The sequence below is a fragment of the Aedes albopictus genome, chromosome 1 (genome assembly GCF_035046485.1).
Source record: "Aedes albopictus strain Foshan chromosome 1, AalbF5, whole genome shotgun sequence".
NCBI lineage: Eukaryota > Metazoa > Arthropoda > Insecta > Diptera > Culicidae > Aedes > Aedes albopictus.
In genome coordinates, this window is record NC_085136.1 from 272,832,191 (window position 1) to 272,845,635 (window position 13,445).

General features: G+C 47.6%; 1 protein-coding gene across 3 annotated transcripts in view; it reads right to left on the reverse strand.

Annotated features, from left to right (window-relative positions):
- Nucleotides 1-13,445, reverse strand: part of LOC109400937 (cadherin-87A) — a 1,070,191-nt gene that overhangs the window by 500,967 nt on the left and 555,779 nt on the right. For all 3 annotated transcript variants that reach the window (XM_062846776.1, XM_062846777.1, XM_062846778.1), the window contains one exon: nt 3,692-3,712. The gene's annotated coding sequence lies outside the window, so the exon portion shown is untranslated. The remainder of the gene's footprint in view (nt 1-3,691; nt 3,713-13,445) is intronic.

Sequence of the window (13,445 nt, forward strand, 5' to 3'; positions counted from 1 at the left end):
CACGGGAATCCGGTCAGGATTCCTCACGGGAATCCGGTCAGGATTCCTCACGGGAATCCGGTCAGGATTCCTCACGGGAATCCGGTCAGGATTCCTCACGGGAATCCGGTCAGGATTCCTCACGGGAATCCGGTCAGGATTCCTCACGGGAATCCGGTCAGGATTCCTCACGGGAATCCGGTCAGGATTCCTCACGGGAATCCGGTCAGGATTCCTCACGGGAATCCGGTCAGGATTCCTCACGGGAATCCGGTCAGGATTCCTCACGGGAATCCGGTCAGGATTCCTCACGGGAATCCGGTCAGGATTCCTCACGGGAATCCGGTCAGGATTCCTCACGGGAATCCGGTCAGGATTCCTCACGGGAATCCGGTCAGGATTCCTCACGGGAATCCGGTCAGGATTCCTCACGGGAATCCGGTCAGGATTCCTCACGGGAATCCGGTCAGGATTCCTCACGGGAATCCGGTCAGGATTCCTCCGGGAATCCGGTCAGGATTTCTCCAGGAATCCGGTCAGGATTCCTCCAGGAATCCGGTGAGGATTCCTCCAGGAATCCGGTGAGGATTCCTCCAGGAATCCGGTGAGGATTCCTCCAGGAATCCGGTGAGGATTCCTCCAGGAATCCGGTGAGGATTCCTCCAGGAATCCGGTGAGGATTCCTCCAGGAATCCGGTGAGGATTCCTCCAGGAATCCGGTGAGGATTCCTCCAGGAATCCGGTGAGGATTCCTCCAGGAATCCGGTCAAGATTCCTCCCGGAATCCGGTCAGGATTCCTCCCGGAATCCGGTCAGGATTCCTCCCGGAATCCGGTCAGGATTCCTCCCGGAATCCGGTCAGGATTCCTCCCGGAATCCGGTCAGGATTCCTCCCGGAATCCGGTCAGGATTCCTCCTGGAATCCGGTCAGGATTCCTCCCGGAATCCGGTCAGGATTCCTCCCGGAATCCGGTCAGGATTCCTCCCGGAATCCGGTCAGGATTCCTCCCGGAATCCGGTCAGGATTCCTCCCGGAATCCGGTCAGGATTCCTCCCGGAATCCGGTCAGGATTCCTCCCGGAATCCGGTCAGGATTCCTCCCGGAATCCGGTCAGGATTCCTCCCGGAATCCGGGCAGGATTCCTCCCGGAATCCGGTCAGGATTCCTCCCGGAATCCGGTCAGGATTCCTCCCGGAATCCGGTCAGGATTCCTCCCGGAATCCGGTCAGGATTCCTCCCGGAATCCGGTCAGGATTCCTCCCGGAATCCGGTCAGGATTCCTCCCGGAATCCGGTCAGGATTCCTCCCGGAATCCGGTCAGGATTCCTCCCGGAATCCGGTCAGGATTCCTCCCGGAATCCGGTCAGGATTCCTCCCGGAATCCGGTCAGGATTCCTCCCGGAATCCGGTCAGGATTCCTCCCGGAATCCGGTCAGGATTCCTCCCGGAATCCGGTCAGGATTCCTCCCGGAATCCGGTCAGGATTCCTCCCGGAATCCGGTCAGGATTCCTCCCGGAATCCGGTCAGGATTCCTCCCGGAATCCGGTCAGGATTCCTCCCGGAATCCGGTCAGGATTCCTCCCGGAATCCGGTCAGGATTCCTCCCGGAATCCGGTCAGGATTCCTCCCGGAATCCGGTCAGGATTCCTCCCGGAATCCGGTCAGGATTCCTCCCGGAATCCGGTCAGGATTCCTCCCGGAATCCGGTCAGGATTCCTCCCGGAATCCGGTCAGGATTCCTCCCGGAATCCGGTCAGGATTCCTCCCGGAATCCGATCAGGATTCCTCCCGCAATCCGGTCAGGATTCCTCCCGGAATCCGGTCAGGATTCCTCCCGGAATCCGGTCAGGATTCCTCCCGGAAACCGGTCAGGATTCCTCCCGGAATCCGGTCAGGATTCCTCCTGGAATCCGGTCAGGATTCCTCCTGGAATCCGGTCAGGATTCCTCCTGGAATCCGGTCAGGATTCCTCCTGGGATCCGGTCAGGATTCCCCCTGGAATTCTGTCAGGATTCCCCCTGGAATTCTGTCAGGATTCCTCCGGGAATCCGGTCAGGATTCCTCCCGGAATCTGGCCAGGATTTCGTCCGGGAATAAAGTCAGTATTCCGTCCGGGAATCCGGTCAGGATTCCTCCCGGAATCCGGTCAGGATTCCTCCCGGAATCCGGTCAGGATTCCTCCCGGAATTCGGTCAGGATTCCTCCCGGAATCCGGTCAGGATTCCTCCCGGAATTCGGTCAGGATTCCTCCCGGAATCCGGTCAGGATTCCTCCCGGAATTCGGTCAGGATTCCTCCCGGAATCCGGTCAGGATTCCTCCCGGAATCCGATCATGATTCCTCCCGGAATCCGATCAGGATTCCTCCGGCATTGCGAACTTCCAAGGCTTATGTGGAGAAGTTTTCAGAGCAAGAGCTTCCAAAGTTTCTGAGGCAATTTCCAAAGCTTCTGTGAAGAAGCTACCAAAGCTTGTGCGCAAAAGCTTACAAACCTTTTGTGGACAAGCTTCCAAAGTTTTTTCGGAGATGCTTCCAAAACTTCTGTGGAAAAACTTCAAAAACTTCTGTGGAGAAATTCCGAAAGCTTCGAAAGCTTCTTTGGAAATGCTTCTAAAGCTAATGTGAAGAAGATTCTAAAGCTTCTTTGGTGAAGCTTCTAATGCTTCTGTGCAAAAATTTCTAAAGCTAGTAGCTTTTAAAGCTTCTGTGGAAAAGCTTCCAAAGCTTCTGTGAAAATGCTTCTGAAGCTTTTGTGGAAAAGCTTCCAAAGCTTCTTTGGAGAAGCTTCCAAAGCTTTTGCGGAGAAGCCTCCAAAGCTTTTACGAAGCTTCTAAAGCTTCTATGGTGAAGCTTGCAAAGCTTTTAAGAAGAAATTTCCAAAGCTTTTTCGTAGAAGCTCTCAAAGCTTCTATGGAGAAACTTCCCGAGTTTTTCATAAAAGCTTTCAAAGCTTTTGTGGAGAAGCTTCCAGAGTTTCTGCGGAGAAAAACGGCTGTAGAGTAGCATTCAAAACTGGTATCAAGGAAATTTCCGTACAGATATCTTGCTACCGATATCAACTCCAGTACAAGTTCTTCGATGAAATTAATTCTCTCCGGAAGCATCCCCAAACAAAATGGAACACACATTCTGAAGCAGAAATCAAATTATCCCAGCTATCACAAGTTGCGTTCCTGGCAATTGAATTTCCGTTAGTTTGAGAGGAACAAAATGCAACATACGATGCGGTTCTGCTTTAGAAATTTTTAAGGAATCCGTTCGTTTCCGGTTTTTTTTTTGAGCACTCCTTTTGCGTCGAAATGGCAGCAGCAGCTCATGAACTGCCACGATGGTATGGGAGCACAAAGTTTCAACCGAAACATGTCGCTCCAAGGTGGTGGTGGTGGTAGTTGGGAGTTTCATTCAATAGCTAATTCGATTTTGAGTTTTTCTGCTGATGCATCGTCGTCGACGTTGTTGGCGTTGTTGGTATCATCTAGATAGGGACGTGGGAGATTTTCGGCCGGAAAATTGCGGAATGAGTGGAGACTCTTATTTTCTCGTTGTGGGAGTCAGGATGAAGCTCGCCAGGGATCAAGGCGAGGCCAAATTGATATTGGATGAGATTATGTTATTTTTTCGAGAGACACGTGGTATGACGCTTGAGATTGGTGAGGATGAACTGTTGAACCAGTAATGAAGTTTCAGATTATTTTCATGGTAGATACTCACATTGAATTACGAAAGATGAATCTGAAATGAGAAAGTGGGAAAATATTAACGTAAGAGACTGATAACACGATAAGTAAAATGTTTGGAGCAAGATTTAATGCAAATTCAAATGCGAAAGTCGAAATAGACTTTGATAAGGCTATCTTAGGAGCATTATTAAGAAATCAATCTCATAAGTAATAGTATGGTATATTTTTATCCTGTTATTTACGAAAGTCTATTGAAAAAGTGCTTCATGACCCACAACTCAATGACCATGTTTTATCGAGGCTCTAAAATAGCTTTCAAGTTTCAATTGAGACTTTAAAACCACATTAAAACACTAAAAGGTGCTTGAACTGAAACTCATGATTCCAGGATTCAGTGGAGAAGCTTTCAAACATTCTGTGCAGAAGTTTCCAATGCTTCTGTGGAGAATCTTCCAAAGCTTCTGTGGAGAAGCTTCCAAAACTTCTGTGGAGAAGCTTCCAATGCTGTGGAGAAGCTACCAATGGTTTTGTGGAGAAGCTTTCAGAGCTTATGTGAAGAAGTTTCCAATGCTACTGTGGAGAACCTCCCAAAGCTTCTGTAGAGTAGCTTTCAAAGCTTCCAAAGCTTCTCTGGAAAAGCTACCAATGCTTTTGTGGAGAAGCTTCCAAAGTATCTGTGGAGAAGTTTCCAAAGCTTCAGTGGAGAAGCTTCCAAAGCTTCTGTAAACAAGCTTTCAAAGCTTCTGTTAAAAATCTTCTGTGGAGAAGCTTCCAATGCTTCTGTGAAGAAGTTGCCAATGCTTCTGTGGAGAACCTTCCAAAGCTTTTGTGGAGAAGCTTCAAATGCTTCTGTGGAGAAGCTTCCAATGCTTTTGTGGAGAAGCTACCAATGATTCTCTGGAGAAGCTTCCAGAGCTTATGTGAAGAAGTTTCCAATGCTCCTGTGGAGAACCTTTCAAAGCTTCTGTGGAGAAGCTTTCAAAGCTTCCAAAGCTTCTGTGCAAAAGCTACCAATGCTTTTGTGGAGAAGCTTCCAAAGTTTCTGTGGAGAAGTTTCCAATGCTTCTGTGGAGAAGCTTCCAAATCTTCTGTGGAGAAGCTTCCAAAGCTTCTGTGGAGAAGTTACCAATGCTTCTGTGGAGAAGCTTCCAAAGCTTCTGTGGAGAAGTTGCCAATCTTCTGTGGAGAACCTTCCAACGTTTCTTTGGAGAAGCTTCCAAAGCATCTGTGGAGAAGCTGCCAAAGCTTCTGTGAAAGAGATACCAATGCTTCTGTGGAGAACTTCCAAAGCTTCTGTGATGAATTTCCAAAGCTTCTGTGGAGAAGCTGCCAAAGCTTCTGTGAAGGAGATTCTAGAGCTTCTGTGGAGAAGCTTAAGGACAAGGTATTTGGAGTACATTAGTCAAAATTTCTAGAGCACCGTTTTTTAGAACCGTTGAACGGATTTGGATTAAAATGCATCACGCTATTGACAACCACTGAGCAATTAGCGTGATGCATTTTCATCCAAATCCGTTCAACGGTTTTAAAAAACGGTGCTATAGAAATTTTGAGCTATGTACTCCAAATACATTGTCCTTAAAAAGTTTCCGTGGAGAAGCTTCCATAGCTTCTGTGGAGAAGCTTCCAAAGCTTCTGTGGAGAAGCTTCCAAAGCTTCTGTGGAGAAGCTTCCAATGCTTCTGTGGAGAAGCTTCCAATGCTTCTGTGGAGAAGCTTCCAAAGCTTCTGTGGAGAAGCTTCCAAAGCTTCTGTGGAGAAGCTTCCAAAGCTTCTGTGGAGAAGCTTCCAAAGCTTCTGTGGAGAAGCTTCCAAAGCTTCTGTGGAGAAGCTTCCAAAGCTTCTGTGGAGAAGCTTCCAAAGCTTCTGTGGAGAAGCTTCCAAAGCTTCTGTGGAGAAGCTTCCAAAGCTTCTGTGAAGAAGCTTCCAAAGATTCTGTGAAGAAGCTTCCAAAGCTTCTGTGGAGAAGCTTCCAAAGCTTCTGTGGAGAAGCTTCCAAAGCATCTATGGAGAAGCTGTCAAAGCTTCTGTGGAGAAGCTTCCAAAGTTTTTGTGGAGAAGCTTCCAAAGCTTCTGTGGAGAAGCTTCCAAAGCATCTGTTCCCCACATGGGAAGCTACTGTTAAAAAGCTTCTTAAGGTTCAATAAAAAAAAATAATTATCTATCACTTTCTGTCTCTATATCGACACCCAAATACAAAGCCTTCGTCAAACTTGGTGTGGTTGTTAACAGTAAGCTTTCTTTACCAGCGTATCTCATGTAGATGGTACGATGATTCTACAAGATAATTATTACACCCCTTCAGAAACTTCCAGAAAACACTTCACACAAGAGTTCAAAACTGCAATTCTTAAACAAGCATCCCAAAACTTACTTTCGCCCAACTCCAACACACTGGAACTCTGGAGTGAACTAAGTTAAACAACTTTACAAAGCACTTGCCAACCCCCCAAAATATGTGAATATGAATTCTTCGAAGACAAACCCGGAGAAACAGAACATCCACCCGACCCGAACAGCACTTGTCGTAATTAAAGAACAAAGTTGGAACAGCAGGCAGGCAGGTACTTGTCCACGTCCAAACTTAAGCCCAAGTTATCTTCTAGTCGTCCGTCCCTCTCACCTTTTCGCAGAGTCAATCGGTCAAAGTTGCATTTTTCCTAGCTCTCACACACCCCCGTTTGTTGTTATTCGGTTCCACTAGTTAAATGGACTTGAACCATCTTGTGCCGGTGGTGGAATGTTTCTTCCTCGTTTGGGTTTGAAACAAAAAAACTCACCGCCGCCACCTGACTAGCATGTAGGTGTAGAATGTTGAGCGCGAGAGAAAAGTGATGACACTTACCAAGTGCACTCGGTGTCCCCGGCGCTCAACGTCGTCGCATCACAAGGGGTGCAACGGAGTGGAAATAGGTGGACCCGGATGGGAATTTTCCTTGTGAGAAGCAGGAGTGCAGTGTCATAATTAAAATATATGACAGCAATGAAGCAGGCTGCTAAAGTGATGAAGTGTTTGCCGAGAAGTTGGAATTTAAAAAATTGAAACTTAGCCATTGCGAGAGATAATGCGGCAAGTTTTGCAAGTGTTTAAGACTGAAGGAGATTATTTGGGAAATTTCTGAAAAAAAACTGAGCAGCACTCCTCGTGGAATAACGGGAAGATTTCTTATGGAATCCCGAATCGATTCCTCATAGAATCCCGGTCAGGATTCCTCTGATATTCCAAAGAAAATTCCTTTAGGATTCCGGAGAGAATCCCTCTGGGATTCCGGAGAGAATCCCTCTGGGCAGTCTTGTAAACATTCGACACTTTTCACTACCTTCATTTCGTTGCCGCAGTCGTGTGTCAGATTGCTTTGTTACATTCGTGCGCTACCGTTACCTCTTATACACAACACGAGCGGTAGAACGAAGATCAATAAACATAAGAAAGAGTCAAATCAATGTCGTATGACACGATGACATTTGTCGAATTCTAGCTTTTCGCATAGATTTTCAACCAATTTCGATTATGAATGTTAATATTTGTTTATTCTTGCATGTTGCATTGAATACGACACGCATATGGCAAACACAGTTCTCATTATCGAAGAGGACAGGAATAACAAAAACCGAACCGTCTCCTGAAGACGCAATCGTGGTGAAGTGCATTCGTTTGACATTTTTGTTTAGTACGGTAGTTTAATTGCGTGTGTTGCGAATGTCGGAGTCAAAGGAAGCCGAATATCGACGAAAAGGTTCGAATGACTATGATCTCTAACAAGACTGCCTCTGGGATTCCGGAGAGAATCCCTCTGGGATTCCGGAGAGAATTCCTCGGGGATTCCGGAGAGAATCCCTCGGGGATTCCGGAGAGAATCCCTCGGGGATTCCGGAGAGAATCCCTCGGGGATTCCGGAGAGAATCCCTCGGGGATTCCGGAGAGAATCCCTCGGGGATTCCGGAGAGAATCCCTCGGGGATTCCGGAGAGAATCCCTCGGGGATTCCGGAGAGAATCCCTCGGGGATTCCGGAGAGAATCCCTCGGGGATTCCGGAGAGAATCCCTCGGGGATTCCGGAGAGAATCCCTCTGGGATTCCGGAGAGAATCCCTCTGGGATTCCGGAGAGAATGCCTCTGGGATTCCGGAACGAATCCCTCTGGGATTCCGGAGAGAATCCCACTGGGATTCCGGAGAGAATCCCTCTGGGATTCCGGAGAGAAACCCTCTGGGATTCCGGAGAGAATCCCTCTGGGATTCCGGAGAGAATCCCTCTGGGATTCCGGAGAGAATCCCTCTGGGATTCCGGAGAGAATCCCTCTGGGATTCCGGAGAGAATCCCTCTGGGATTCCGGAGAGAATCCCTCTGGGATTCCGGCGAGAATCCCTCTGGGATTCCGGAGAGAATCCCTCTGGGATTCCGGAGAGAATCCCTCTGGGATTCCGGAGAGAATCCCTCTGGGATTCCGGAGAGAATCCCTCTGGGATTCCGGAGAGAATCCCTCTGGGATTCCGGAGAGAATCCCTCTGGGATTCCGGAGAGAATCCCTCTGGGATTCCGGAGAGAATCCCTCTGGGATTCCGGAGAGAATCCCTCTGGGATTCCGGAGAGAATCCCTCTGGGATTCCGGAGAGAATCCCTCTGTGATTCCGGAGAGAATACCTCTGGGATTCCGGAGAGAATCCCTCTGGGATTCCGGAGACAATCCCTCTGGGATTCTGGAGAGAATCCCTCTGGGATTCCGGAGAGAACCCCTCTGGGATTCCGGAGAGAATCCCTCTGGGATTCCGGAACGAATCCCTCTGGGATTCCGGAGAGAATCCCTCTGGGATTCCGGAGAGAACCCCTCTGGGATTCCGGAGAGAATCCCTCTGGGATTCCGGAGAGAATCCCTCTGGGATTCCGGAGAGAATCCCTCTGGGATTCCGGAAAGAATCCCTCGGGGATTCCGGAGAAAAGTTCCATAACAATTTTGACCAATACTTTGTTTTGATCTTTGACGATCAGTGTGATGCTTGAAGCTTCCAATTTATTTTGTTTTTAAAGCCCAAACTACCCGTTTCTGGATGGTTCCGTCATCAAACAAATATCCCTGAGCGTGAGAAAAAAAAACAAAGAAACATATATTCTGAGCCTCCACTCATTCCAATAACACATGTTCCGGAACGTGTGTGTATGGTACAACGTGATAACCATTGTTTGATGACGCCGCAACGTCTGATGAACCGTGGAGGATGGGATGTGGTTGACCAGGTCATCGCCATCGTTGTCGCCGCCGTCCATCACCACCATTCAGCCGCAACTGCACCACCAATAATAAATAAATTAAATTATTTACCACTCAACTGTGAGCCGGGGTGCTAGGCTCGGTTGGACAATAAAAAATGAAACAAAACATGAGTTTTTTTGTGCGGTCTGCGATGAAACTGTGGTCTCATGGCTGTCTGTCCATGAACCGTCAACCGGGTTTAGGTTGCTAGTGCTGGAAAATTTGTGATACTACTCCAAAAAACATAACAGGCAGAAAAATGTGCACTCGTGTGATACCGGGCATCGTGTCACGCGCTCTAACAACTAATTTTGCATGTTGGTGACACTTGTTTAGTTTACCATTCGAGAGTGTGTTGTCACGATGATGCAAAACTAAATGCAAATGGGAAAGAACTGGAACATCTAGTTCAGAGTTTTGTGTGCATTCATTGGTGGTTGTTGGTTAGGTAATCATCATTTGATAACACAGTCGAATACATGTACGAATAAGTACTGCGAAATTGGAAAGTTAAATGACCATATTTTGTTTTAATTTCAATATTTAGCCACGGCGTTTTTTTTAATTTTCATTTTATTTATTTTTTGTTACGGTCGCCATGTAACATACTTTGTGGCTACTGAAAGATAATCATCATTGGATTCCACTATCAGGAACTTGTACTAATTTGGACTCAGTATATCCATTCATTCTGAGTGTTATGCATTCATTTTTTTTGTATAATTTCTCATTTCTATATTTTGACGATTTTTTATTTTTTTATTTTATGTCATGGTCGCCATGTAACAGAATCGGTGGATACTGGATATATAACCATCATTGGATAACTCAACCAGACACTTGTATGAATCGCCATCGCAAATATTCTTAAATCCTATGATTTTTTGTGATAAAATTCACACAAAAAAAAACAGAGGATTTAGATATATTACTTCGTTTTTTTTTATATATTTTTTTTGTCACGGTCGCTATGTAACAAAAAAGGTATGTTCATTGGGAGTGATTCTGATTGCTGAAGATCCGCACATGTTGGTCTCTAATCTCCTACATGGTAATTGCATCTTTTGATCAATTCTCAGACGTTGACCAAAACGGTTTATACGGTCTTCAGTGGACGAGCGATTGAATCATCATTTGTTCCGCCCTTGTCCACCGGATGTGACATTCTCGTCTCTTCTACAAAGATCATCAGCACTTACCTGCACTGAAGATGCTTGTTAGTCAGTCCCAAGCAGTCTTTGGTTCCTTGTGTAGATGCTGCTGATCTTGAGAAATGGGAGAAGTACCAACTACGGACATTTTGTCATGGTCGCCATGTAATAATTGCTGAAGAATCTCAGAAGTAATATCTTTCAAAGCTTTTATTTGAGATGAGATCAAATCCTGTTTCTTCTCAATTTTCTAAAACGAGCTCAGTTAACAACTGTTCTGATCTGTTCTGTGAAGTAGTCGGTCTTCATGCATTCCTTTTGCATAAGTTCGAAGGGTCTTCGTACTAAGTTTAAATATCTTGACATAAAGTCATTCAATTGTTTTTTTTTCCTTCAAGTTTATCTTTACCTTCCATAACCTAGCATGATTCATTTTAAGCCAATTGAACTTTTCCGAACATTCCCTCTGCATCCATCACTCAGATTCCACCCCTTTCAGACCCCATTGCTTCCCCCGTCCGTCAGAAACAGAAGAACGAAATGAACGGAAAACAACTTTCCGAATCGGGATGATCGCGTGTCGCATCGTCCCGTCTCGTCGTGCCTTACCTGCAAGCAAGCAAGCCGGTTGGTCCAAATCCAGCAAAAAACTTTTAAACTCAATAAAAAGCTCATCATTGTCGTCGGTGCAGGTTAAGATACCTGTATCTGTGGATGATGACGATGACGACGATGATGACGATGGCGACCAGTTTTGCGACATAGAATGCCAGGACATAGGACGACGGAAAGAAAGCAATACGAGAATTGTGCCAGGAAGGAGAATCAATCAAATTCGAAATTAATTTGAATTCGATTTACTTTCATGAGGGATGGTCGTTGCCGGTGAAATGTTTTGTGGGATAAAAGGAAGGGAGCTAGACGAGCTATGTCGATTGTCGATGTAAGAGGATGAATGTTAGATCAGAAGAATTTTCGGTGAAAAACTAGGAACAATTATTTTACATACAGTAAAAATAGTTTATTGAAGAGTATGGATATGGACTTGTTAACATTGAGTGTCATGTTTACTGATCTCGGAACAATTTATCTGAGATTGTGGTAAAATCTCTTCTCGAATTCTGGGAAAAAAACTCTGCAGGATATCAGTAAGCATCTTCAAAAGAATCTGAAAGAAAAAAACTACTTCGGATTCTAGAAACACTTCTCTAGTAACAAAATATCATTGTATTGCCAGGCCTAAGGAAGGCTCAGTTCTGGAAATCTCAGAGATTTTTCTTTTAAGATTCTCATGGAGAAACCCTGTGACAATCCCAGGAAGCATCATTCTGGGATACTGGAAATAATCTACCTGGATTTCCGAAAGATTCTGAGAAGAATTCCCCTGAGATTCTGAGAAGAATCTCTCTGGGATTCCGGAACGAATCCCTCTGGGATTCCGGAACGAATCCCTCTGGTATTCCGGAACGAATCCCTCTGGTATTCCGGAACGAATCCCTCTGGGATTCCGGAACGAATCCCTCTGGGATTCCGGAACGAATCCCTCTGGGATTCCGGAACGAATCCCTCTGGGATTCCGGAACGAATCCCTCTGGGATTCCGGAACGAATCCCTCTGGGATTCCGGAACGAATCCCTCTGGGATTCCGGAACGAATCCCTCTGGGATTCCGGAACGAATCCCTCTGGGATTCCGGAACGAATCCCTCTGGGATTCCGGAACGAATCCCTCTGGGATTCCGGAACGAATCCCTCTGGGATTCCGGAACGAATCCCTCTGGGATTCCGGAACGAATCCCTCTGGGATTCCGGAACGAATCCCTCTGGGATTCCGGAACGAATCCCTCTGGGATTCCGGAACGAATCCCTCTGGGATTCCGGAACGAATCCCTCTGGGATTCCGGAACGAATCCCTCTGGGATTCCGGAACGAATCCCTCTGGGATTCCGGAACGAATCCCTCTGGGATTCCGGAACGAATCCCTCTGGGATTCCGGAACGAATCCCTCTGGGATTCCGGAACGAATCCCTCTGGGATTCCGGAACGAATCCCTCTGGGATTCCGGAACGAATCCCTCTGGGATTCCGGAACGAATCCCTCTGGGATTCCGGAACGAATCCCTCTGGGATTCCGGAACGAATCCCTCTGGGATTCCGGAACGAATCCCTCTGGGATTCCGGAACGAATCCCTCTGGGATTCCGGAACGAATCCCTCTGGGATTCCGGAACGAATCCCTCTGGGATTCCGGAACGAATCCCTCTGGGATTCCGGAACGAATCCCTCTGGGATTCCGGAACGAATCCCTCTGGGATTCCGGAACGAATCCCTCTGGGATTCCGGAACGAATCCCTCTGGGATTCCGGAACGAATCCCTCTGGGATTCCGGAACGAATCCCTCTGGGATTCCGGAACGAATCCCTCTGGGATTCCGGAACGAATCCCTCTGGGATTCCGGAACGAATCCCTCTGGGATTCCGGAACGAATCCCTCTGGGATTCCGGAACGAATCCCTCTGGGATTCCGGAACGAATCCCTCTGGGATTCCGGAACGAATCCCTCTGGGATTCCGGAACGAATCCCTCTGGGATTCCGGAACGAATCCCTCTGGGATTCCGGAACGAATCCCTCTGGGATTCCGGAACGAATCCCTCTGGGATTCCGGAACGAATCCCTCTGGGATTCCGGAACGAATCCCTCTGGGATTCCGGAACGAATCCCTCTGGGATTCCGGAACGAATCCCTCTGGGATTCCGGAACGAATCCCTCTGGGATTCCGGAACGAATCCCTCTGGGATTCCGGAACGAATCCCTCTGGGATTCCGGAACGAATCCCTCTGGGATTCCGGAACGAATCCCTCTGGGATTCCGGAACGAATCCCTCTGGGATTCCGGAACGAATCCCTCTGGGATTCCGGAACGAATCCCTCTGGGATTCCGGAACGAATCCCTCTGGGATTCCGGAACGAATCCCTCTGGGATTCCGGAACGAATCCCTCTGGGATTCCGGAACGAATCCCTCTGGGATTCCGGAACGAATCCCTCTGGGATTCCGGAACGAATCCCTCTGGGATTCCGGAACGAATCCCTCTGGGATTCCGGAACGAATCCCTCTGGGATTCCGGAACGAATCCCTCTGGGATTCCGGAACGAATCCCTCTGGGATTCCGGAACGAATCCCTCTGGGATTCCGGAACGAATCCCTCTGGGATTCCGGAACGAATCCCTCTGGGATTCCGGAACGAATCCCTCTGGGATTCCGGAACGAATCCCTCTGGGATTCCGGAACGAATCCCTCTGGGATTCCGGAACGAATCCCTCTGGGATTCCGGAACGAATCCCTCTGGGATTCCGGAACGAATCCCTCTGGGATTCCGGAACGAATCCCT